The 27,842-nt window shown below is 38.2% G+C and overlaps 1 pseudogene; it reads right to left on the bottom strand.

The window, feature by feature from the left end:
- LOC122803850 overlaps window positions 1-27,842 on the bottom strand; it is an 88,360-nt pseudogene that overhangs the window by 8,217 nt on the left and 52,301 nt on the right.

Raw genomic sequence — 27,842 nt, 5'->3', positions numbered from 1 at the left:
GGATAGTAATTGGCAAGGACCTAGCCTGATATTATTCTAAAAGTATTCTGAGGCATTAAGCATCATTGCAAAAGATAAATTACTTAGTTTGGCTGAAAAGACCCAAAAAGACACTTCTCACAGTTGGTGGGATATCTTTACTGGTTGGTCAAAATCAGGAAAAAAACTGCTAAATTGGTTGATACATCCTGTATTAGTAGTGTTAGGCATTATAGTCATATTAACTATCTGAAATTGCTACCTAAGTTGCTATTTGTGGAAAACTTATACAATCCAACAAATCATGATGGTTAACCTAGATAAATTGGAAAAGGTTTCAATGTGTACAACTGAAGTCAAAAATGAACAGTTATTTTCCACTTTTTAATTGAAAATAAATAATAAACTGCGCAGCTTGTGAACTTTATTATCTACAAGCAGGACAAAATGAACTCTTGTATGCAACTGTGTCTCATCAATATGATATGCAAGATAGGCCAAGGATGAAAGGAGTTATTCTTCAGGAACAGAATGTTTAAGATATGGAAAACAAACTGTCAGTAAATCAGCTTGAGAGGAAAGACATATTATTCTGGGAAATTTCCAAAACTGCTGATGCAGGCAGAAAAGACACTATAAAGATTGGGACTTTTTCTTTTGTAAGAGAGACTTTGATTTTGCTATCCTTGCAGATCTGATGCTGTAAGCTGAAGTACGGTTTTGTTATTTGTGTATATTTTTCATTGTTAAGCTAGATGTAAAAATACCTCGTATGCAATAAACGAATGTAGTTGCAGCAGAACTGTTCTCAGTGTCTTCACTGAGTAAAGGTACAGACTACCTGAATAATGTAGTGCAACTTTAAATTTTACAGAGGCAAGTACACCAAAGCTTTCCAGTGTAAAATATATCCTCTCTCTTCAGTGTTCCATGTGTAATCTTCTCAGGTAGGTATTAAACTGTTAGGGGTAATAATTGATGAAAACCTTAAATGTGATCTTCATATTCAAAATAATATCACCAAGACCCACAAAAAACTTGGGCTTCTTTATAGACAGAAGTTCCTCTCCCTCCCCTCCAAAAAAAAAAACTATAGCACTATCTTACCATCTTCCCTCTCTAACTTATGGTGCTCCTTTACAAGCCAACCTGCAATCGTCCCTGAAAACAAAATTAGAAACATGTTATAACAAGATCGCTAAATTTGCCACTAATAGTCACCGCTCTAATCATCACTGCACTGCCCTAAAATACCTTCAGTGGCTGGAATTCCCCCATCTCGTACTCTTACTTCAACTTACAAACACACATATTAAACCTCAGGACTGTCCTGCGCTTAGCTCCTTAGTCTCCCTCTATAATCCTGTTAGGCCTCTTCATTCTGAACATCAGTATCTTCTCCAAATTCATAAACCCAAGCTACTTGCAGGTCAACTATTATACTCTTGGAGCATAGCTAAACTCTGGAACAATCTACCTCCTTCTATCCGCTTACAAGAAAGCCCTTCCAATTTTAAAACTGGACTACACAATCATCTCTCCAAATGAACGTGTAACTGTTCCTCCATTCACTCAGGCATTACTTAAATCTACCAATATAACCCTAAACCTGTCTGCTCCCACCTTTCTCTAATATACATTCTTTTTCATCAGTTGAACTTTTACTTTCTCTGCCCTTCTTATGCCTCCACTTAGCTTCACTACCCTTTTCCTTTCCTCCCACCCCCTTTATTCTACCTTTCTTTTCTCCTCTGTTCACCCCTTCCTTTCATTTTTTTCCTGTTCCACCTCTCTCTTTTCTCTCCTTACTCTTTCTTTCTTCCCTCCTTCCCTACTGTTCTATTAAGTAACTGCTGTTTGCCCTCAAACCAACTTCGACTATTCATTCATATTCTCACCTTGGTTGTTTTATTTATGGCCTTCTTACCCTAAACCTCTGTTGCCGCATATAACAGTCTCATCCTAACATATTTTGTTTTGCACTATGTCACGTTATTATTGTACCCCTTACTATGAAGATCCTCAACCTTTGTGTCAGAAAGTTTGTAGCAGGTCTAGTTCATTCTATGTAATTTTTTAATGTGCATTCTATGAAATGTTGTTTTTTAAACTTTTTTATGTAATTTCTGTAAATAATTTTCATGTACTTGCTTTTATTACTATATGGAGCCTTTCTCCCTGGGCCTCCACTGAAAATGGACTTCCTTGGTCCAGTGGACTTTTCCAGTGAACAAACGTCAATAAATAAATAAAATAAATAAATAAATTCTCCCTTATAGCGTCACCCTTGTTGTCTTTGTTACTATACAAAAATGCTCCATCAAAGTGACAATAACCCACCTCAACAGCCCACTTTATGGCTTTAGCACAATCACCATAACAGTATCATTCTCCATGATACTGTTATGGCATTAAAGCTGAATGATGGGTATTGCATGCTGGTGGTCGGACTGAGAACTTTCGCACCGGCTGAAAGCACCTAAAAAGGTGACTGTGGTTTGATTACAAGAGCGAAGCCTGAGTGATTAAACAAAGCCAACCGTGGGTAAATCCTGATATAACCACACCCATAAGGGGGTTACTGCTGTTATACAATGACATTATTTAGGAAAGAAATTCCTTACCTTTCTTAAATGTCTTTGTAAAACAGCACTGTAGTTTTCTTCTAAGGTTTGTGATGTACTGTGCGTGCATATGGGACTTACATTCCCACGTATGCACAGTACATCAGGCTGCTGAAGACAAGCAATGGAGAAAAGAGAAAATCTGTTTCTGTGTTATATAAATACAGTAAGCCTGTGAGGCAAAAATTTTGTCATTCTGTGAAAAATTGGACAGTTGAGAGCTTCCAGAGTCTGCCGAGTCTTAGGGACAGCACAAAAAAAAGAAGGAAAATTAAATATGTTTCTATGTCTTCATTTTTGCTAACATACTGATTTTTCTGTTTTGCACTGTTCTTCTGTAGCATATTCCAATAAAAAGTCTGGCCACTGAATGGTACTTTAGCTCCCGGACTTTTTTCTATTGTTATATGCCTGATTTATAACAGACATGCTGGTTGGGCTGTCCAGTCAGCATATGCTTAATTGAATAAGAATGACCTATCATTATTGTGTAAGTACTGTTTTACAACAGAAGTTGCTTATTATTAAGTGTTTTCACAAAGCATCAAGCAGCCTTCCCAAAGTCTAATTACGTTTTCTGAAAGCTTGCAATTTCAGGTATAATTTTTCTAAAGGTGGTTGTGCATTTGTGTATATTTGCAGAGTTTTATGATGACAGTACCACCAACTAAGAAAAGCAGATGATCTGATGTGAAAGTATTTTCAGACACAAGCCCTGCATTTGGAGGGAAGAGTCTGAAATTTGCCAGCATTACAAATGCAGTTATTGAGCTAAAATTTAAACATAAACAGTGTGCGAGTCAGACAAAAAAAAATAATACTGTGAGTATTCTAAGTGTATTTCTCCTCCTTCTGGGCAATTTAATTATCAAAGGGTTGCCAAAATTACAGCAAATGAATACTAATGTTTAACTAGGTCATTTCATCTCAGGTAAAGAAAAACCCTGTTTTTCATACGTGCAGTTCCCCATCTGTAGTGAGTAAAGGCAGTGAATATGAAAACTGACATTTCTGATAGCTATGTGAATGAAAATGGCAATTTAACTGCACCAGAAAGATGTCTGCTTTATTTTAATGGGCTGTCTAAACATTTTATGTGTGAGACTGTAAACATTTCTAAAGATAATGAGATCGTAAGTATACAAGCTCTGTGCTTAATGGATCTACATCATTAACATGATCGTCCCCTCATGAGAACACAGAAGCCCTTATGGAAGTTATGTTTTCAAAACGTGTGTATCATATGCATCATTTCACAGGGTAATTTATGCACTGAAACGTATAGTGGCCCTAAGGTGTGTGAGCAGCGGTTCAAACTGTACTTCATGTCTGTACGAGACTGATTTTATAATTAGCAAAGAATGTAGGGGGAGTGGTGCTGGATGTTTTGAATCCCTCTAGTATACATTCTAAATGGTAAGACCCATCAGTCAGTAGCATGGTTATTAGAGCATTGCATGTACTCATATTTATGGTTAAACATCAGGCTGATATTAATAGACTGTTAATCTTTTTGGTGCAGGAGCTGGATTAGAAGGTTCCATTTTTAAAGTAAGCACATCTGAATACTTCTACAAGACCACATCAGCACTTGTATAAAGTTGCCTATTATGTTGCTGTTATCAGAGCCAGGCTTAGGTGAAATGGTACACTAGGTGAAGAGCTCCATTGTGTGCCCCCATCCAATCATGGCCCTCCCACATTATTCAGTTTACTTTTTTGTACGTTTCCACGCATATTGTTTTATTTTTTGGTTTTCTCCTGCATCCTTTCAGCACACCCTAACTGGGACAGACTGCAGTGTAAAACTCTTGAGGAAGTAAATTAATTAAGCCAGGGGACAATGGGCCCTTAGGCAGTCAGAAGCCACAGGGTTTCTGAATGTTCTGAGGTGCATTTTAGAGTTTTTCCCACCCTTTTGACTGATTCCTTAGTTACGACTTTTGTTTAGAGCATCATTGAAAAAAATTCAGTCTTACTCTTCAACTTTAATTTTTCCTGCATCTTTTTGGCACACTCTCTCTGGGGTAGTGTGCACTATAATGGCAGTGGTAGAAATAAGTGACTTAAGCTGGGGGAGTGGGGAGCCACCAAGGACCCATAAGCCATGTTTTTTCCAGATGTTCTGAGATGCATTTTAGAGTTATTCCCATCCTTTTCTTTTAATGATGCCCTAAACAAGAATCATGACTAAGGGAAGAACTTCAGTCTTAATTTATTGTTTTAACTTGTGTGTGATGAAATATGGTGGATTAACTGCTTGCCTGGTTGGTAAGAAAACTGAGTATAGTGATTGCAAAACTACTGCACTGTATGGTTGGTTGAGCCCTATGAAAAAATATTCAGCTGGAGATGCATCATTTGAGCCTGACACCAACCATTGTGACAATATGGTACTTATTTTCTGTGTACCACCTGAAGCTGGCAAAATGGTACAGAGTAAACTGTTATAACTTCCTGATAAATGGGCCATCCTCAGAGCCCATATACTATTCTATCACTCTTTGGTAAGGTATTGGAGCAGAGAATGCTTAGGTCATAGCTTCAATAACTGGCATTCACAGTCCTTGAGGTTTGGACTATTAATACATGCATTGCATACATAGGCAGTCCCTACCCTCTGGGCTGTATCTCTTTACTGCAAAGGGGAAAAAAAATGAAGCCAGCTGACTACCCACAAAGTGGGCTTTATAATCCAACCACCCAATGTGAAGGCAGAACAATCCAGTCACCACCTCCTATTCCAGCTGTTCACTTAGAACTAAATCTCTGTAGTTTTTGTTTATCACAATCACCTGGCTTAATAATTATCTTGGTCAAAGAATCTTCCATGATCACCATTCAAAGCTAGATACTTTTACAACTGGTGCCCCCCAAAGGTCAATACAAAGCCCCATTCAGTTTTCTTTATTTAACTATATCACCATGTTTCTTCACCTATCGAGTAATGCTGTACATATCTGTAGATAGATTTAAACTTTTTTCTTAGTGGATTTTAACCAGCAGTGTAACGCTTGGTGTCACTACAAAAGCCACAATACTTTTTGGTACAAACCATATGCTAGCCAACAGTAATCTCCTAGCAATCTCAGACATAAGCGGCAACAGGATTGAGCCATTCCCTGGTACAAATATTTTGGCTCATAATGGACCTCACCCTGTCCTTAAAGACCCAGTTTGAACTTAACATAGACAACATTAACAATCAAATACAAGCTTGTGATTCATTCTCCATTTTAAGCTGCACGTCCAAACAGAATCTCAACATGCCTTAACAGTAAACATACGTATTCCAAGCCTGTAATACAGAGAGGTAGCTAGGTAAGTTGGTAACCTCCTCAGCCCAAAGTTAAGAACCCTCTGAAAAGTCCTCTGATAAAAAATTAAAACAAAACATGGTCCTTTTAATTTAAAGACAAAAAGAGTAAATGTAGAGCTCTAGCTATGAGCTTTTTGCTATGGTAACAGTCACATAATATACAACTAAACACATTAATTTAAACAACTGCAGCTGCTTTCATGAATAAAGTTACTGAACTCAGTAACTATTGGTAGCTCTTCGTAAGTTCAGATTATGCCCCCTAACAGCTTGCTCCCAGCACCTTGGGACAGCTGCCCCCCTTTGCCTGACTCTAGCTGCTTTACATTTTTTAATGTAGTGTACCCTTTACCACTTTTAAGTCCCAAACAAATATCATTCAGGGTACAATAACTAGAATTTGCAGATTTATTAAACTGTATTGACCAAACAGCTTTCCATATGAGCACCACTGTACAACTCTCTGCAAAGCAAACTGGCTAAACACTCCCAGTTCATACAGTACTTCATCTCTGTTCTCACCTGCAAACTTATACAACACACCTACTGTCCACAACTTGCCAATTAACTAAAAATAAAGTCCTCCCTTTAACACCTAAGGATGGGTTCAGAAAGCTATCTTACCTTACAAAGACCACAGTTTCCCTTGTTATAAGTGAGAAAAGCTTTCATAAAATAGCACCTTTTAATTGGAAACATCTCTTTTCTGACATTAGAATGGAGAAAGAATACCCCAAGTATAGAGCCGGATATTATACCACCTGCAAATACCTACCTCTGTACCTTGGTATTTTCAATCCCCTTATCTAGTACAAGTGACACTAATAATATAATTTAATTTTAACAGTTTCAATTAACTTGAACAATAACACTGACTCCAGATGTAAATACAGTAACTTGTGCAAGTGTAAATATATATACATGTATGCAATTGCTTGAAAATATGTTTATTATATCTAGTTGGCATTTATTTGTAGATAGCTTCTATAATTACAGGCATACTGTACTTTTCTGTTTTTCATTTTTTTTCCATCTCTCATAGGCATTGTCATGCTTCAGACAACAAACTGTTACTGTGTTAAGAAACTCTGAGTAAAGATTGTATGATGGTCAACATACTGACCACTGCTGCAGTAACCTTAGCTATATGGGTTATAGCTTGCTAAGGATATAACAGCTGGCCAGTTTCCAAAGCTTCAGGGCACCTTCCACTTACCCAGACCATTAATCATTTGAGCTGACTAAAAAGACAGGTTAATGGGCCAAGCTATTAGAGAGCTGTCTTCTGCGGGCTTTCGAGGATCGATGGTTGGCTACCTTAGCTGTGCAAATAAGTTTCCTTTGGAGGAAGAAAACTTCCACATTAAAAATGTATTGTTTTATTGTACTTTCCTGCTTAGGAAACTTGTTTTTAAAGGAGTTTGTGTTTTAACGGACTGTCATGAAACTTAACTATAACTTTTAAACAGGAGTGCACTTTTTTCCTGTCAGTTTAAAAGTTGTTTAAAGTAGTTCAAAAACATTTTTTTTCAGTGGATCACTTGTGTTTATTTTACTTTGTAGGGATAATAAAGTGTTTTAAAATGCTTTTTACTGTGTTTTTGTGTGAAAAGGTGACTTTTAAAGACTTTATACTTTTATTGACTGCGGTGTTGGTGCTGCGGTAGCATTGTCGCCTCACAGTAAGACATTGTCCTGTTCGATTCTCAGCTAGACCGTCTTCTGTGTGGAGACATGTGTGAATGGGTGTACCTTCGTTAAAGGTTGTGTGTCAGCTGGCAACTCGGCACGTAAAAATCTACTGCCAATCATTAGCGGACCGGAGTTCTGCTGTGGCAACCCCCTAACCAGGAAAAGCCAAAAGACACAACAATCTGCTTGATTTCCCCTGGAAAACAGGCATAATTTTTGATTGACCGTGGAACAATCTACTGGTGCCATGGTCAATCCTTCTTCCAGTCACCAAATGAACAAGGAAAGTTAAGCAAACATCCTTTGCCACCACAGCAAACTAGCAATTTTCCTCACACACAGGTGGGTGACTGCTATGGCTAAAACTTGCTCCTCAGACCACACATCTTTTACTCTGGATCCCTCTGGTGGAGTTTGAATGGGGCGGTACACCTGTCAAAGAGTAACACGTATCTTAAGGCGAGCTCAGGGAGGACAGAAACCTCCTTTGCAGCAGAAGGGCAAAAGCTCGCGTGATCTTGATTTTCAGCATGAATACAGACTGTGAAAGCAGAGCCTCACAATCCTTCTGGCTTTTTGGGTTTTAAGCAGGAGGTGTTAGAAATGTTACCATAGGGATAACTGGCTTGTGGCAGCCAAGCGTTCATAGCAACATTGCTTCTTGATCCTTCGATGTCTGCTCTTCCTATCATTGTGTAGCAGAACTCACCAAGCACTGGATTGTTCACCCATTAATACGGAAATGAACTGGGATTAGACTGTCATGAGACAGGTTAGTTTTACCCTTCTGATGATTTGTTGTTGTGACAGCAATCCTGCTCAGTACGAGAGGAACTGCAGGGAGGTTACAGCCACTATGGATGGAGGATTAGCTACATCCTAAGCAGTTTTTGGGTCCCTCTCAGTGGGCAAGGGAGAGACACTTTTATCAGTGCTGGGAGAGGGAACAGAGAAGATTTTCCTGTTTAGTCAGAATGTTCTGCCCATTCCTGGGAAAGCTGTTGTTGCCATTAACTAAACTGTTGGCCCATTTTCCTGTGAAAAAGAAACAGAAAATGAAACATGCGTCTACTCCTCCTCTAATTTCCTTTGTTAAGCATAGTTTAGTATGTCTGGCTCATGGTTTAATTTAGGCTGTTGATCTTTCTTATAAGGTGGTTTCTGGTTTAAAAAAAAAGGATGTCGCTTTTCCCAAACAGATTAAAGATTCTGAATCTGGAGAGGAAGATGAAGGGACAGGTGCAGGGTTTTCTTGTCGGTTTTCTGATTCAGACCCAGAGGAGAACTCAGTTTCTGACCCTCTCTGTGGGCTTTCTCTTTCTGTGTGACTAAATGTGCCAGTGTTGTTAGTGGGAAAACACAGAGGTTTCTCAGTCCCTCAGAAAATGTTATGATTTGCTTTACAGAAGTAATTTCCAGAACCTTCACCCATTCCTCCAGTTCCATCTTTTTTGAAGGATGTGTGTGTCTCTACCTGCAGTTTTCCTGATAAGTCAGTCTGCTACTCCTAAAAAAGCAGATAGAATGTATAAAGCTCCTCAAATCTTTTAAGTTTTATACACTCATCCCAAACCTGACCCAGCAGGTATAGCTTCAGTTAATCCTACTGCTGCTAAGAATTTGGTTAATTCCAATCCTACTCTTTCTGACAGGGATGGGAAGATGATCGATAAGAATGGAAAAAATGTATGCTTCTCCTACTCTGATTTTCAGAATTTTGAATTGTCAGGCTCGTATGCTAAAACTTATTTTGACTAATTGAGAAAATATGAGAAATGTTTTGCTTGTGGTTTCTTCTTGTGAGCGAAAATCTGCTTTTAAATAATATAGTTTTTTTCATTTTGCAGTTCACAGCTCACTGTTTACAGTGCATGTGCATGACTCAGGTAGTACTTTTTTCCAGGGCTATGGCCACTGCCACTGCTTTTGAAGAGATTTGCCTGGCTGCATTTTCAGCACTTCCCTGATGATATCAAAAATGAGATTTTAAATTCTCCTTTGGATAGCGATTTAGTTTTTGGTTCCTCTGCTGCAGAGGTTATCAAAAATGTGATGAAAGGGATAAGCTGATGGGAATCTCTAAGATTTTTTGGCCTTCCTTTTCCAAATTTTCTAAGGGATTCTTTAACCCTTCAACCAATTTCAGCACAAAACACAAAACGGACTCTCCAAAATATGTGTAAACAAATGTTTAAGAAGACATGAAAGGGAGGAGTTTCCAAAGAGAATTCAGGAACCCTCCAGAGCCAAGAACAGCCCAACAAGTCAGAATAATCATTTAAGGGACCTTGCCTGCCCCCACCAACACACACACATACTGACAGTCCTTTTTCCCTTCCAGAAAGTCTAAATCTCCATCTTTCTTTTTGGCAACAGATATTTTCAGACATTCATAAAGGTTACATATGGTAGTGGGTGGAAATCCCTCCTTTCCAGGGAGCAGTTCCCCAGCCACCAGAACAAACTCCTGTGTGTCCTCATGTCTTCCTGTCCTTTAATGCATGGTGTCTTGAGCACTGATAGAACCTTTTCCTCCTTGCCAGGTTGGAAAAGTCTTTTATTCAAGGAAGTGTTTAGTGCCAAAGAAAGAAGATTCTTTGAGACCAGTTCTAGATCTTTCATTCCTAAATATCTTTGTGATAGTGCCCAGTTTCAAAATTCTGTCACTTCACAACTTGTTACCTCATCTTCTTCATTTAAGCTTCCTGGTAATACTAGATTTAAAAGATGTTTATCGCATCTTTATTCATCCAGACTTCAGACATTTCTTAAGGTTTTGTGTGTCTGGATCATCTTATCAGTTCTATACATTACATTACCCTTTGGTCTAGCCAGTACACAGAGTGTTCACAAAAGTCTTTTAATCCAGCTGTACCTCATTGCAGGCTGCAGTGTATACACATTTTTCCATTCATACTTCTGAAACCTACAGATGGGAAAAGGAAGAAAATGGCATTAATATCAGCCCTTAGGAGGAATCCATTTTCTCTGGTGTTTTCTGAATTTTTTTTTGCTTCCTGTTGAATGACTGTGGAGCATTTTGGCTTAGCCAGAAAAGCCTGGTGTAGTAGCTTCACGTTTTTGACCTGAGTAGGTATTCATGAAATTACTTTTGTGATCTCATTCTAATAGTATGTTATCCACAAGTCTGGCAAAATCATCATGTAATGTATGTGAGTGGGTACTCCATTGCCCTGCTCTTAGTGTACCACTTGTACGGTATGAATTCTAATAAGCCTCACCTATCCCCCTTTTGCAAGTTCCACAATAAAGTAAGGGTTTTTAGATTTAAGCCTATTCGACGATTGGAGCCCACAGTTTATGTTTATATATTTATATATATATATTTGTGTGTGTGTGTGTTTGGGCATGTATGTATGTATTTGTGTGTGCATTTTGTGTATGTGTGTGTGTGTATATATATATATATATATATATATATATATATATATATATATATATATATATATGTATGTATGTGTGTGTATATATATATATATATATAGGTATAGATATATATATATATATATATATATATATATATATATATATATATATTTATATGTATATTCTCTACAGTGTGTTTTACTGAATGTTTACGTAACTGATAAGGAAGTGAGGGCCATTTCTGGTAGAATATTTGACTGAGTTTTATGTGGCAGTTCTGAAAGATGTTTTAGTCTGGCACTTGGTGCAGAGGATTAAGGCTGTGAGCTGTTGTTTCGTAGTACAGGGTTTGAGTCTCTCAGCCTTCATTTGCCTAGTGTGTGACCTTGGGCAAGTCATTTAACAAGGCAGCACTTGGGGCAAATGGGAATTTAGGTAGGCCCCTCAATGGTCCCCTGGACAATCTTAGTAACAACCTTTGTATCTATGCCATGCAAAGCAGATGATGTAAACATGACACTGTGCAAGGGAAAGTAATACTTTTGCTATCCATAAACAAAGACAAATGTAAAACAGTCAGCTCATGTTAACTTTTGTCTTAAGAAATAATGATCTGATACTTTGTGCTAAAATGGGAAAAAGGTGGGCTGATGATACCTTTAAGTCAGTTGGTCTTAAAAGCACAATCACTAGATGTTAAATTACATGCCTAGTCACAAGTAGAGTCACAAGTAGAATACGACAAACTGCTCTGTTGTATATTCACCTTTCCTTTTTTCCCAGTCAATATATAAGACTTTGCAGTGAATTTTTAATTATTCTGACATCGACTGGAAGAAATTAACTTTGATGAGTCAGAATTCAACATTTTCTAGATATATTACAGTTTCATGGTTTGAACCAGGTGTTGAAGGTAGTACTAGAAACAATGTATTGGATTTAATTATAAATAACAAAAGTGAATTAATTTCTAGTATAGATATTGGTCTGATTTTGAAAGAATCATATCATAACTCAATATGTTTTGTATTAAAAAGTAGTAAAAACTCGTACAGAATACGGAAATCCTACAGTTATGGGAAATGATGTTATAGAAGCAATATTAAGTTTTAATGGAATTAAATAACTACTTTAGGAGATAATGATTGTGATTATTCCATCTTGGGGAGGAAATGGGTAATGGGATTGAGTTTACAAGTTTATAACAGGAAAAAAGAGATTTTGTAAAAGTAGTAATTATCAACATCAAATAAAACTAAACAACAAAGGTAAATGATTACAGGGAAAAAAAATACATTATGAAATGCGATTAGCATCTGATGATCAGAACAAAAAAAGCATCCTAGAAGTATGTAATTTCCTTTAGAAAACCAAGTAATCCTGTCACTTGTGAAAATATAATATAATAGAACCAAGTGTAATAGCAAAAGCATTTAATATGCATTTTACTATTATATGTACTAATGCATTAAATTCACCTGACACACTGTCTTTGTTGGAAACATCTCAAATGTTGTTTCCAGAAATTACTCAGGAGTCTGTAGACAGAGCCATTGTGAAATTAACCAACAGTGTTTCTATGGGACCAGATACACTACTAGCAGTTGTGCTGAATAACTTAAGGGATGTATTGAGTTCAGTATTAAAATGGCTGTGGTGGTGTAGCTGTTAGCATTGTCGCCTCTCAGTAAGAGGTTCTCCAGTTTGATTCTTGGCTGGGGCACCTTCTGTGCAGAGTTTGCATATCCTCCCTGCAGTCAAGTGAGTTTTAAAGACATGCAGGTAGGTGTGTGTATGTGTCTTCTGTGAAGGTTGGGCATTGGGCTGGCAACTCAACACCGTAAAAACACCACTGCCAATCAGTCTGCAAACAGTGATCCGCTGTAGTGACCTCTAACCTGGGAAAGCTAAAAGACATGGCCTTTGATTGAGTTCAATATTAACAAGTGTATTTAATTATTTTAATACATAAGGGTACTGTTCAACATTTTTGGAAAGTATCAGATATCACTCCCATATATAAAAAGGGAAAATGTATACAATAATAAGTAATTACAGACCAGTGAGCCTTACTTCAGTTTTAGGGAATTGTTTTGAGAGATTTTTTTCTAGAATATATGGAGATAAATAAGTTAAGAGATATCCTAACAAATATCTATCAACATGGTTTCAGCAGAGGTAGAGCCACACACACTAAACTTGTGAATTTTATGATGAAATGACATCAGCAATTGCTTTAGGATTAGCAGTGTTGGTAGTACTCTTTGATTTAGCAAAGATGTTTAACATGCTATCTTATTCAAGAATATATGACATCATAGTAAAAACAATTTTAATCCTTATTTGTGAACTGGATATTAACCTGGTTGGTAGGGAGTACAAAATCAGTTGTTATCTAGGGGGACTGTTTGGATCCTTTGCAAGTGCTGATCAATACAGGGCCCCTTAATGTTTTGCAAAACTTGCTAAAAATAAAAACTGTAGGCCAAATAAATATGCCATTAATTGCAAATGGAGCTAATTATCCCTGTCAGAAATTATTTTTATGAATATTAATAACTATTTGGCCAATGTAGCTAATTGGACTGCAGTACTAAAGTTCATTTGATATATGCTTTCCAAAAAAAATGTTATTGGATGCTGCTGCATTGTAACTAGTAATGGAATACAATGATTTGGGCATAATAATTATTCACATGTTTTTCTTTTTCTAGTCATGTGAAATCAGTAATATCTAAAGTTATGAGGCAAGTAGGATTACTAATAAGAAATATTACCCTAAGACATCCACAACATCTTGCTGAGCATTATAAATTGATTTATTTAGACCAATGTTTGAATACAGTAGTGCTTTTTGTTCTTATACAGCTGCACATTTGAAAGACATTGGTCAATATATAGAAGGTTTTCAAAAAAGTAAAACCTTTATCTAGCTTAGGTACAATTAGGCCTTTTTACAGTTTATTATTGTCTGTTCAGAGGGGAATTAATTTTGGTCTTTAATGTATTAGGGAATGATGCTTTGCAACAATACTGAATTTAGAAATTAACAGGAGCACTAGAACTGATAAAAATTCCAGTTGTAAGTATAAGCTATCAAGGTACATAACTATATTAAGGGGATCATAAATTACACAGAATATTCCAATAATCTACAACAAATTATCATGTTATATACACATATCTCCCTCATTAAAAGTATTCAAAAATAAACTTGATAAAAGGAGGGGATCAGGATTTTGATTCATTCCCTTAAGGAAACAGTGCTTGTTGAAAGGCTTAGGGCATGAGCACTGTAACTAGAACATATGAACAAATTGTTTCCTGTTAATGGCACATAACTTGACCTTTGATGCGGTTCAAAGATCAGCACCAGATCATCATGTTAACTTATTAAAGCTACATTCCTCACCTTAGATTGGTAATTTGTTCAGTGAAATGCAATCTTGTCACTGTGGCATATCTCTAGATAAAGCATCCAGTTTGTGCTGTTTCAATGTATCATTTCAAGGGCCTTGCTGCAGTCCCATTCAGTCACATTTCACCAGTCATGGCAGACACAACTGCTGATGTCATTGCCGTCATCAGATTACTGCTGGAATAGGGCAGCACCAGATGTGCCAGTCATTTATTCCGCAATTAGCAGTTAGAAATGATAGTATTAAACTCATATCTATTATAAATGAAGATTGTATTATACAGTTGTTAGTATTAAACCTGCCAAACAATTAACTTTAGTTGCATATAACAATTCCTTTAACACAGTGAACTTGGTTTAACCATTAATTCCAGGCAGGAACAGCTTTTATACCACTGTAGATGTGGAAAACTGCAGAATGATTGTCCTCTGATGTGTCCACAAAGTCTAAACTTATGTGGTCTGTATATCAGCAGTGCTGTGCTCAGTACTTTTGATGATGTATTCTTTCTTGAAAAATACTGAAATGTTGTACAGTGTAAAGCAGAACAGATAGGAATCTCATACTATGTAAACATGTCAGTTGCACTGTAGGAAAGGCAGCGCACTCACACTGTATGAACATTCAATCTTTGGGTCATTCATTCTTTGTTAACTGCTTCATGTCATGCACAATAATATTTCCGCTCATACAATTTTTCGTTTCATTAGAAACAATGTGGTATGGTATTTAAGATGAAAGGTTTGTTGAAAAGAAAAAATAAAACAGGTTAAGATCATTTCAGTCTGTGCAAGTGATTGTCTTGAACTGCACAGATTATTGAAGATCAGTCCTAATTGCTTGTTCGAGCAGGTTTTGCTTCCTCCCATTCTCCCAGCATGTAAGGTTTTGTCCTGAACATCTGTGCTAAGTAATAATACCTATCCCAGGGCCTCACTGCCTCATAGTAAATAGGGTTGCCAGCATTTCAAATGGCCAAAGTGGGACATTTTCGGGACAAACATCAAATTTGACAGGCCGACACATACCCACGGTCAGTACAAAGGAAAGAACTTAACTTTTTTGCCTAAATAAAAGCTTATTCTTGTAGCATTTTAGTTGCTTAGTGTTTCTTAAAACATTTAGGTATTTTAGAAACAGAATAACTGTTTTATGCAACTATTACATAAAATATAGGACATAGTTATGTCCTATAATCTCAGGACATTTGCCATTTTTAATATTTTTTGTCAGGACACAACTGCCCAAAGAGGGACTGTCCCTCGCAAAGTGGGACAGGTGGTAACCATAATAGTAAAGGGCCTACTTGCTTTTGCTGCAAAACAAATCATTGTATCTGTCTCTCTCTGTTTAAGGTAAAGCGACCTTGGGGTTTATTAGTTATTAGGGTGTAACCTCTATGAAAAAATAGTGATTTCTTTTTTTATTTCTGCTTATGTTTACAACTTTGCCATAATTTGTATTTTTAACCCTGAGGCAATGCTGGATCAGAAATGTTTTATTTATATTTTAATTTTTTTTACCAGAACAGTGCACTGATCTCAGCAGACCAAGTGCAAGTAAATTGTGGATGAATATATCACAGTGAAGGGTTATACAAGAGGGTAAATTGCAAACAAAATTTTACAAATGACACAATGTAAGACAAGTACAAAACAGGTGGATACAAGTGTCCATTTGCAACTCATGCATTTTAACTCTGATTTCTACATTTTTACATTAAGAGCATTGGCTGAATTCATATACCCTTCTATTCTTACTGCTTAATGATTGGCTTTCACCTTTCTGGTTACAGCAGAAATCTTCTTTGATGTTACCATAGTATGCATGACACTAATACTTCTCTGCCATATGTACTTTGTGGATTGACACCATTTGATTGGGATTTGCTGGCTGTTGCAGATTTTTGGTCTTGGTTATGGCCAGGAAAGGTCCACTGTCAAGGCAGACTCTTTCTTACCTGCGTGTTTTGGCATTGCTGCCAAACTGTTTGCAGAGCTATGTAGTGCATGTGCCTGACCTAAGGAAAGTTCAGCCTGAAGTGTCACGAGACTTAAAACTTTCTGGCATTGTCAGGAAGCTGACCCCTTTCATAATGTTCCACAGATGTGGAAAATGCTCGTTGTCTTGCAAGTCTTCTAATCTGTTGTGTTCTGGGGCCAGTACCTGATCCCATTGTGTAGTGGGTTTACAGGGTGGCCATCAGTCAATAAGGATGATAAATCTTTACCTTTTTACCTCTTTAATGAGACTATAGATATCAATTCTAAATCCAAGAATGCAAGTATTTGATACCCTGGTTGTAAGGCACTGGAATTCATTGACACATAGATCCTCGTTCTGTTCAAGATGTACATGTGTAGTCATGGATGGTAGTAGTCATAAACGTATTTTATGTTTTTAGGTGCAGGGCTGGGAATTTCCTATGATTGATGTCTCACAATTTCCTTTTGTGGTAAGAAAGATTCATTTCCTCCCTCTTGTCCTGTTATAACAAAGTGATGTGGTCAAGTTATATACTGAAGGGGCAGATAAAGTTTTCATAGCACCTTATTTTTCCCCATAAAATTTCTTTCTTCTTATGGTAGTAGTTGAGTTGCTCAAAGTTGCCATTTTGTCTACATTGTATACCAGCATCCGGGGCAGTCCTTTTCCTCATACTTGATTTTTTTTCTTCCTCCCAGTCAACTTTACTTGACATAACTGTTTACAACTCAAGCACTTTTATTTTGACCTTTTGCCTTAGATCTGCCCTTTTTGCTGTTGAGTACTTCAGTTTTCAAGTGTCTCTTTTTTTGTCTTGTACTGGTATAGGCTATGTAAACAATAATGCCCTCCAAGATGGATGTTGCAGGGAAATAATGGGCCACCCAGAGGTTCTACAGCCATCCCATGCCTAAAAGGTCTGTTCCTTCCTTGTAACATCCATGTGGGGACGGTCTCAGTGTTTTTGAGTTTTGTGATGCATGTTGTTTTGAGATTTTAAAGGATGTTTCGTTTCTTAACTTTTTTAAAGAAGTAGAAGTTCCTTTCTTTGTTTTTTTTATATAATGGAATATTTTGCATATTGTACGTTTAGAAGTAGCTAGATAATATTCAGTGAATACACATATCTGATTGCAAATCTGTGTGTGTGTGTGTGTGTGTGTGTGTGTGTGTGTGTGTGTGTGTGTGTGTGTGTGTGTCCGCATGCACATTTATTTTTATAATGCTTTTCTGACTGGTCTGGAGATGTGGTGTTTTGCTTTACATTTTCTTTCTTTTTTTTAAAACTTCTTCTGAAGCTCCACCTCAGCCACTGCTAACTTTCTGACTGTTGATCTCTCAGGGTCAACCTTGGTTCCATTTGCTTCAGGGCTGTGTATTCCATCCCCTGGAGTTGGTCTTTCAATGCTCCTTATACAGGGTACCAACATAAACCAATGCATTAATCATAATCTCAACATTAGGCAGCATTGGCATCACTTTGTTCAGAACAACAGGGCTGACCTTTCCAGCCTCTGTCTCAGGGCTGCTGCTGCCTTATGGCTCCCCCAGCTCATAACATGGTCAGCTTGGTAATTTGAGATGCATGGAAGAATCCAGATATGGTGGCAGCTGTACAAAAGGATCTGACAAGATCCTCTGTGAACACTCAAGAACTGGCCAAGCTGGTTGCAAAACCAGTGGAAAACTCTGTCATAGTTTAATCTGTACTTAAGGCTCTCAAGCCACAGTCCAAAGCCATCCATCCAGCCATCAAAAAAGGCATCATGGGCTCTGGACAGATTAGGGATATGTTTTCATCCTTCATCTTCTCCTTGATGATGCTAAACTAGTGCACACATTATGATTCCAGCTGGAGTTGTTAAATGAGTCCACACCCACTGTGGGGAAGTTGCCTGGCTCCGAACTCAAGATTAAGTTACAGTCCTAACTGGCAACTTCATTGTGGTAGCTAGCTCTTCTGATGATCTGTAAAAGCCAAACTTGAAAAACAAGACAGTGAGAGCAGTACTCTTAAAGTTAGGGTAAAATTTCAGGTTTCACAATGCCCGTTTTCTAGAATAGAGTGGATCCCATTTGTCCTGCAACCCCAACAAAACAACTTCAGAAATTCTACGAAGAGACACACACGATGCAGTAATGTTCAGAACAATTCTCTTCCCAGAGTACATGTTACTCAGCAGGATGACCAGGGATCATGTGGTCTTCCCTCGACAGGTCATCTGTCAAATCCCTGAAACCATGTCATCCTTCTCCTTGATGGAGGGAGTTGGAGGGTTATCAGTGTTCTTCCACTGCTGGAATGGGAGATCATCCCATAAGACATGCAGATAAAGGGTGCAGTATCAAGAGACTATTACATTTAATTTCTGTCCTCACCAAGCTGCATTCTCTTTCTGTCCTTGACATCCCTAGCCTTCAAAGAAATACAGCAAAATAAAAATTTAAGAGTTCCTAGGGAAAAAACCTGTCTAAGAGGTCCTTCACAATTAGAAATGGCACAACTTTTACTCAGGGTTCTTTCTTATTGCCAGAAAGGCAAAGGACCTCAGATCCATTTTGAGTTTCAGTGGACTAAACCAATACAATGTAAAAAAAGCCCCTTTGGATTGCTATGGTGCAGTCCACACTTATTTGTCTGTCTAAGAAAGACTGAATGTGCTGTTTTGACATTCAGGTTGCAATGCATACCTGCACATCTGCATTAACAAGGAGTACAGGAGGTTCATTTTCTTCAGAGAAGAGATGAGTCATCTTCAATTCTGGACACTACCATTTGGTCTCAACACTTCCCACCTTGGTGTTCACCAAGTACGTGTCCAAATTGCAGCAGCTGTCCAGCTGCAAGGTTTCAGGATCTTTAATTACTTAGGCAACTAACTCCTTACTGCCTCCAAAAGGCAGAGTATGATTGCTTTCAAGGACTTTGTATTCAAACTTTCCTGGTCCTTGGGAATAACAGCAAATCTCACTACAGCTTAGTTGGTAGCCATGCATTCAATTATCTTCAGAGGCTGTACTCTGAACACTTTTACCTGCCAAGCTTTCCTGTCTGTGAACAAGACTCATCTTATCAAAAACACAGTTCTGCAAATAACACAAAGCAATACAGCTCCTGCAGCCATCTGCCTACAAGCTCTGCGACTTATGGTGCGCACTACAATCTTCATGCTGGCTCACACTGATACTTCATGAAAGTCCTGCAGTAGACTCTAGAAGTACAATGAGTTAGACTTGTACAACCTCTAGATTTTTCAAGTTTGGATATCCAATGTATGCAAGGAGCAACTCCTTTAGTGGACTGTCAACTAAAACTTATCTATGGGGTAAATCTTTGAGGCCTCAACTCTCAGGGTGACAGTTACCATGTATGCCCCTGCTCTCAGGTTGGAAGGTGGATTATTATGAACAGGTGGTTCAAGGCACAGTCTATCCAAGTGGTCAATCTGTGCATGAGAAATTTGGGTGCGAGAGTCAGTCTTCACACTGCAGGTGTTGCAGAACTACCATCCCTGTGGTGCAGTTGCCATCCATTCCAGAAACATGGCAGTAGCTTGGTACATAAACAGACTAGGAGATTGCACTCCTGTCTTCTTTGTTAGGAGGCCAAAAGAATATGGTAATTGCTTTCTTGTTGATGCTTTAGTTTCGGGTTCTTTGTGAACAGGCTGAGCTGTCTCCTCCTGATGTCTCACAAATGGTCCCTTAATCATTTGAGACTCTGTTCCATCTCTGGGGAAAGCCCTACAGAAATCTGTTTACATCCCTGTTCAACTCTAAGTGCAACAACACCATTTTCTTATCCCTCCCTTCAGGGGGATGCCCAAGGATGCACTTGTCCCAAAGTGGCCCTTAGAAATTCTATACATCTTTTCCCCTATTTCTCTGCATCTTGAAATTCCTTGAGAAGACAAAGAATTGCAAAGCCAAAGCATTGGCCCCTGCAAGTCTTCTTCCCTCTGTGTTGAGCTCATTTCTTGAACAGGCTTCTTCTGTTGAAGCTGACCAAGACCCTTCTGTTTCACACATCTAGCAAGTCTCACCAGAGAGGATATTCACTGCCTGAAATTGACTGTATTGTTTCTCCAGTTTCAGTGATGGCAGGGACTATTCATACCATAACAGGTTGGTCCAAATCCCAATTTTTTCCCAGTGACCTGGTGCCTGGCATGTGTATTGTAGCAAGTGGCCCCATTTGCTTGTTTTGCTCACTGGTAGAGGACTTGATCTGTTTAAGGCCACAGTTTCTAGTCCTTTTGAACATTTGTCTCAAATTTTTGATTCAGGCCCCAGTTTGACTTCTGTGATAGTGCAGTGGGTGACTATATCAGGTTTGGGTCTATATGACAGTATCGAATGGACTAAATAGGGAATGCTGTTTAGTTAATCCGATACTGTCAAAATAGCAAAGTCAAAGAACATCAATTTTTTTCCCAGGGAAAAAATTCGATGAGCCATCTTCAGGACTTTGCCATTTCCTCCACTATAGTGCGATCTTGGAGTTGGTATATTTAAGTAGGGGGTGTGGGGGGCACAGCCTCCCACATCGATGGGTGTGATGGGGTGAAGCACCCCACTTAAATTTGTGTTTTAATTTTTTGTTTTTTTTTACGGAGCAGCAAATTTTTTCCCTGTGAAAAAATTTGCTGTTCCGTTTGTTCGATATTTTTTTGTTTAGATATTATCGGTCCGATGAAATAATGTTCGCTATTTTCATCATACGATAATATAATACAGACGCTCAGGTTTTCATCGAGGTTCAGTTTTTGCCTCTTTAGTCTCTAAAATTCTACAAAACCTTCCTGGGATGCATATCTCTGGTATATCCCTCTTCAAGTTTCCTTTTTCTGTCCATCTCCAATGAGACCTGAACTTTGTTTTAGAGAAATTACCACCCTCTTCTTTTGATCCAGTGTCTTTAGCTAAAATGAAATTTATCATTTGGGAAACTCTTCTTGGTGGCAATCTCCTTGCCCAGAAGGATTTCAGAATTGCAGGCCACGAGTGTCCATCTACTGTAATTAGTTTTCCATGATGACAGTGTATCCCTGAAAACAAATCTTTTCTTCATGCCAAAAGTTGCACCTAATATTAAGCAGTCAGTCAGCTTTTCTGTAATCTTTCTTAATTCTGCAAGTCATGGGGAATATCTTTTGCACTGTATAGATATTGGATAGAATGCAAACCATAAGGAAAGATTCGCAAATTCACAAGTGCTTATTTCATTTCCTCAAAAAAAAAAAGCTAGTTTCAAAGGTGATCCTATTTGGTTTTCATATTGCATAAACTTCTGTTGCGAAAAGCATGGCAAACTGATGAATGAATCCTGTAATGTTTATACTGCTAGATCTGTATCCACTATGTAAGCCTTTTTTAGAAAAGCTTCCATGAATATTTTTGTGGCATATCTAAACACCTTTGTGAGACACCATAAGCTGGATGTGATCTCCAGGTTGAGCCCACCTTTGAACTATCATTATCCAGTGTATTCTTCTATGAGGAAACACCCACGAAGATATGCTTGAGACTTAGTTTCATCTCCATCATGTTTAAGACAATTAGCAGCAGCCATGAAAGTTACATGTTTACTGTAATGATAGATCTGTGTTGGCAGTTTCATCTACAGCACAATTCCTACTTTCTTCTCTTGGCCTAGGAGTCCATCAGATGCTGTCCTTCATGGGAGCTTGCATTTAGGTAGCTTATTCTTGTTTTGTACACACCACCTAAAGCAGGCCGTCAGAGATCAGGAAGGGAATCCTTAGGTGCGCAGAATTATGAGTAGGATGGGACTAAGGTAACCTGTGAAAAGTTTGTGAGTTGGGCTGCCAAATTCTGTCAGTTGCAGTCCTAGAGGTAATATATATGAAGCTGTCAATGTGGCTCTTTCATTACAGTAACAACATTAACTCTCATATCTCTCTTGGCTGGACATGAGTTTACTAGGGTCACTGTGGCCTTCTCTTTCCTAAATTGTACTAGTCTCTGACTACAGAGAATGCATTCAAATTATGGAGAAATATTCATTTGTAGGGTAGTGGAAGCATATCTGACACAAATCCCCAGGACCTGGATATTGCAAGTATAAAAGTAGCAATTGTGCACTGCATGTTAATAGGATCCTTGTTGAAATGCCTTAGCCCGTTGAGCTGATTGGCTTTTGCCAGATTCATTAGTTCCTAATTTAGCAGCTCTTGTCTAGAAACAGCTGAATCTGCTGATGGAACATTTTGCTTGCCTGGCACAGACTGTTGATGGTTGTAAATAATGAGTGGATCAGTACTTGCTAAACTTAAGACTGAGCTTTAATCAACCTAAAATATTGTAGCTTATGATCTTTATACTGCAGTTTGTTTATAGAGAAGTATAGAGACCCCCACTTGTCAGCACCTGTAGAGTTTAACCTTAATATTTTGTACTAAGTTTACCATTGTGTGTCACATAATTTTATGTGACAGTTGTGTTTTTTGATCAGATGCAACTACTTTTACCAAGGGTTAAGCAACAAAATCCTGGACAGTATTTAGTATTGGATGTTTGAGGATGTAATTACAACATGGAATGAAGGAAGATAATTAAATCAAACTGTGTTTCAGAAGCAGTTGTAGACAGATTCATATATTAACAAATCATATTAGGTGGCTGGAGTTATAACTCTGAGGGAGGGAAAAAAGAAAAAGACTGTTTCAGCATTTCTTTATGTTCACTAATCTTTGGTTATAAATATGCTGATGGGAAAAATAGTTGCACATTTGTTTGGAATTGAGGACATAGATAGTACAGTAGAAATGTTCTAAACTTAAGTGTTCATTGTTCATTGGTGTGGATAACTTACCTGAGATGAATTGATGGAAGCTGTTTTTTACTCCTCATTTTAAATGTTTAAATCCTTTGTTAACTTTCTGCTTGTATGGACATAAAACCTAAAATATTTCTTCTTATTGCTTATATTGCCATTTGACTGAACTCTCATTGTTCAGTTTTTAACACCTACATAAAGCTTTAAAAGTGAGTTATATATATCGAATCATCTAGCAACAGTTTCTGTGTTACTTTTTAATGCATTTAATGTTCCAGCTTAAACAACAAGAGCATTGTCTGTGAACTTTTGAGCAATTTCACCTGTAACACCACCTAAATGTGCAGTTAGCAGTAAATATATTTGTCAAACTGTGTGAATGATCATGTGGGAGCCATGCCAATGATAGGAATGGAAAATGGTGTTAATGTGGCATTTGAGGCATGATTTCCAGTTCTAAATTTTGAGGTTTTCACTGGCCCTTATTTTAAGCTTAGCCTTTTATCTTGCACTGTCAAGTATCCTGTATTATACACAAAGACAGGTACCCCTGGCTGACGATGTTAAATTCTGTTATACAGATTCTAAGATGGCCGCCAGCTAGATAGCACATACTGCAGCTTGCTCCAAATACTAATTACAAATCTAACCTCATCCAAAGCTACTGCTGCTGAATAAATCTACAAAGAAATCTCCTGAAAAATTCAAAAAGTCTTTAATACTGTCGGATTCTTATTTACTACTTTTGAACTAAAAAATAAGTAATGCTTATCTTGGTTCAGCGAGGCAGCTAAGCAGACACTCCTGTACATGTGCCTGGGCCTGCAAGTAATAAGGGATAGATCTAAAGAGGAAAAGAAGAAAAAAAGAAAGTTTTCTAACAACGAAGCAACAATGGAACAAATGGAAACACATACAACCAAGACAAGAATATCTCTCATTGCGTCTCCTGAGAAAAAAGTGAGCACCCAGAGACAGAAAACTACCAAAACACAAGCTGACGCTACAAAGCAGTCTCTGAACCCAAAAATGAGCAATCTTTTGATATGGATGATTTAAAAGCAGCTCTGTTATCTCTGCAGTCAGAAATTAAATCTTTTCCTTCAAAAGTCACATCTTTTGGTAACAACTTAGATCAAATATTGACCAGACTGGATATGAATGAAGCTAGAATACTAAGTAATGAAACAAAAATAGAAGAATTACAGAAAACTACTACTACTGCTGAAAATTCTGTTAAGGAAATGCAACAAAAAAATGATTGCTCTAGAAGCCAGAGCAAGCATTCTGATCAGAGGCATCCCAGAAAAGTATGAACAATCACAGTTAAATACTATAGCAAAAGAAATCTTTACCCTTTCTGAATAACAAAGATCTAGCACAACAAATGGTTATTGAATGGTTACAGAAGTACCTCACAAAGAGGATTACTGGCCTCAAACAAATGCCCTACACTGACCATCTCAAAAAACTCCAGCTTTACTCCGTAGCATATCGCCTACTCAGAGGTGATCTCTGCCTAACATATAAAGCTATGTCAAACCCAGAGCTGTTGGACATGCTACACCTAAAGAAATCCCAATCCCTCCGAGCTACACACTCTAGGGACCTAAACCTTGTCACCACAATAAACAGGACATGCTGGAGGGATAGATTCCTGCCCAGAGACTTTCCATACTCTGGAACAGACTACCAATCTATGTCAAGCAAAGTTCTTCATTAGCACCCTTCAAGAAAAATCTTGATGAGTGGATGGGAAATAGGAAATACACCCTGGGGATCACTTCTGTGTCTCTGCTCAACAGTGGCACAGGAAAATAACTTTCTTGGGTGGCGTAAGCCAGGGAACCTTGTTGGCCAGGCTTACGTAGGCCCTTGGGCTGATAGCCTAGTACCTACCTATGAACCTATGAATCTATGAAAGAATACACAAAGCTTTAAGAAAATCTCAAACTATGGGTACACCCAGACAAATTTATGCAAGGATTCTAAATGCTGCAGATGCCCATGAAATACTTCTTCTTCTTTCAGCTTTTCCCAGTTAGGGGTTGCCACAGTGGATCACCTGTCTGCTCATGATTGGCAGTGGAGTTTTATGGTGTTGAGTTGCCATCCCAGCGCCCAACCTTCCACAAGAGGCACACATATGCACCAACTCATGCCTAGGGCCAATTTAGAGTGTCCAATCCACTTACAGCATGTCTTTGGGATGTGGGAGGAAACCGGAGCACCCTGACTAAACCCATGCAACCACAGGGAGGACATGCAGACTCCGCACAGAAGGCACCCCAGCCAAGAGTCGAACCAGAGAACCTCTTGCTGTGAGGCAGCAACACTACCGCTGCACCACCGTGACCACCCATGAAATACTGCTAACTGCAAAAAAAAAAAAAAAAAAAAAAAAAAGAAAATTCATCATTTGGAATGGCTGCAAAGTAACCTGTGTTCAAGATCTGCCTCTACAAATCAACCAAATAAGACAAGTTCTTTCACCTTACTGCTCATATCTAGTAAGCAAAGACATAAACTTTCAAGAGAAATACCAAGCTACACAAAATTTTCAGCAAAATGGCATAAAATACACAGTTAAAAATAATGAAGAGGCAAAAACGGCTTTTCTAAAAGCCTTCAAAGTACTGTCTAACAAAGTAACAGGAAGCAGCGATCTAGTTCACAAAAGCACCTAACACATAAAACCGGATCGCTTACAATGACTGCATTCTACTTAAACTGTACTAAAATATAAAGGGACAGTCCCATGGATTTTTTTTGTATTGATTCTGCCTTTGTTTACATTTTAGTTTTGCCTTTCTGAGCATGCTTACCTTTGGCTGAGGGGGATGGGGGAAGACCAGACCTCCCAACCATACCGAATTACTCGGTATTTACCGAGTTTTGGGGTCCAAATGAAGGGGTGCCACGATTCCCGATTGGCACCCCTTCATTTACGATTTTTTTGCTTCATTTATTTTTATTTTTTAAAAAATCGCGCTGTCGGAGCTGACGTCATCACGTGCGGGATGACGTCAGCGCCGTCAGGGCTTCCAGCCAGTCGGAATTGAGCTCAAGGAGCTCGCGTCATTATTTCCGCCTATTTCCAGATGGCTGCACAGTGCGAGCGGGAATACTGAACAGCGAGAAGAACGCCGAGAGAAGTTGAACCTTACCAGGCAGGCTGCAGGAACATTAATGGCAGACTCATAATGTTGCTCATCAGTTTTGTTTTGTTTTTTTTTCCAAGTCGGGCCAGCTGCGAGGCGCGAGCAAGTATACAGCAGCAATGGGAAATGGGAATTACAGGCAGCAGTACTGTATCAGTTACTTTTATTTTTCCAAGCAACAGGCAGGCATCGCGACTTCGCGAGCAGGTAAGCATGGGAGTCTGTAGAATAATTATATTGCTAAGTCCATTTCTGATTCATAAGGAAACTGCATAAAGTTCTTAGGCAGGCTTGAATCTGCAATTCACACCCTCCAGCTACTAATTCAGTTGTTTCAGCGGCAGAGCTGACCTATAACAGACTCAGTAATACCCCTTCTGACAATATCAGTACATGGGAAACTGATGTGGGAGCTAGATTCCATGCACAAAGCAGACTGGTTGTCTCCAAATTAAAGTGTGGAGTGGAATTTAAATTTCACTAATCCTTATTTCAAATCACCTCAGTATAAGTTACATTTTCTTCCTTCCTTTACATGCATTCCAAGTTTTATTACCTCAGGCATCCCTCATACAGCTGTGAGGATGAGTGCACTGATTCTAACAGTGGACAGTCTTCTGTGTTAATCTTCATCTTAGTCCTTTACTGAACTAAACAGGTTATTATTATGCAGTCCCGTTATGTATTAATCCTACATTACTTTGGAACGTGGGCATCACAGCATCATTTACAAGTAACACCAGTCATAACAAAAGTATCACAACAGCATACCCAAAACACTTGTCTTTATGTATGGGGGAATAGTGGACTCCAGGGATTTAAATGATTACAGGAAGCCACAATAAAATCAGGGAAAAAAATCAAACCATGTACCTTCAGCACACAAAATAGTTCCTTAGCATAGTTTTAGTCCTCCATGTTACTACTAGACACCAAGGATACACTTAAAATATTATAAAGTCACGGAAAAAAGTTAAAAGGAAAACAGGGAAAAAGTTTTCAACCATGCAACCTTGCATGGAAAGCATATTATTAATCCAGCACTTTAGTTCTCTACACTACATGAGGAGGTTTTGTATGGTTTATTGTATTTTTTAACTATAAGAAGTAAGACTGTTTATGTCTGTCATTACTGACTGACTGCAGTGGTCCATGAGTTACCAGGGACAGGGCATGTATAAGAAGCAAAATAAGAAGTATGTTGGGCTGTTGGTTCTCCCAGTAGTGCATTTTCAGAATCAGATCAGGCATTACCTTAGAGCACAGATAGAGGTTATCTCAAGTATTCTATAAGAACAACAGTATAGAGAAGGTTCTTAAGGTATTTATAAGTAGTCTAAAGTTTCTTGCTCTGTTGTTTTAGTAAGAAGTCATACTTTATAAACTGGCTCATGTAGCATAGTACAGTACTGTGTTGGATCAGTAAGGTGTGTATGTGGTATAATGGTATGATTAAGCATATTATTAAGAATTAAA

The sequence above is a fragment of the Protopterus annectens genome, chromosome 6.part0 (genome assembly GCF_019279795.1).
Source record: "Protopterus annectens isolate FY-2018-M chromosome 6.part0, PAN1.0, whole genome shotgun sequence".
In the NCBI taxonomy this organism is placed as follows: domain Eukaryota; kingdom Metazoa; phylum Chordata; order Ceratodontiformes; family Protopteridae; genus Protopterus; species Protopterus annectens.
The sequence above is the reverse complement of the archived record's forward strand: the minus strand, read 5'-3'. Positions and strand labels throughout refer to the sequence as shown.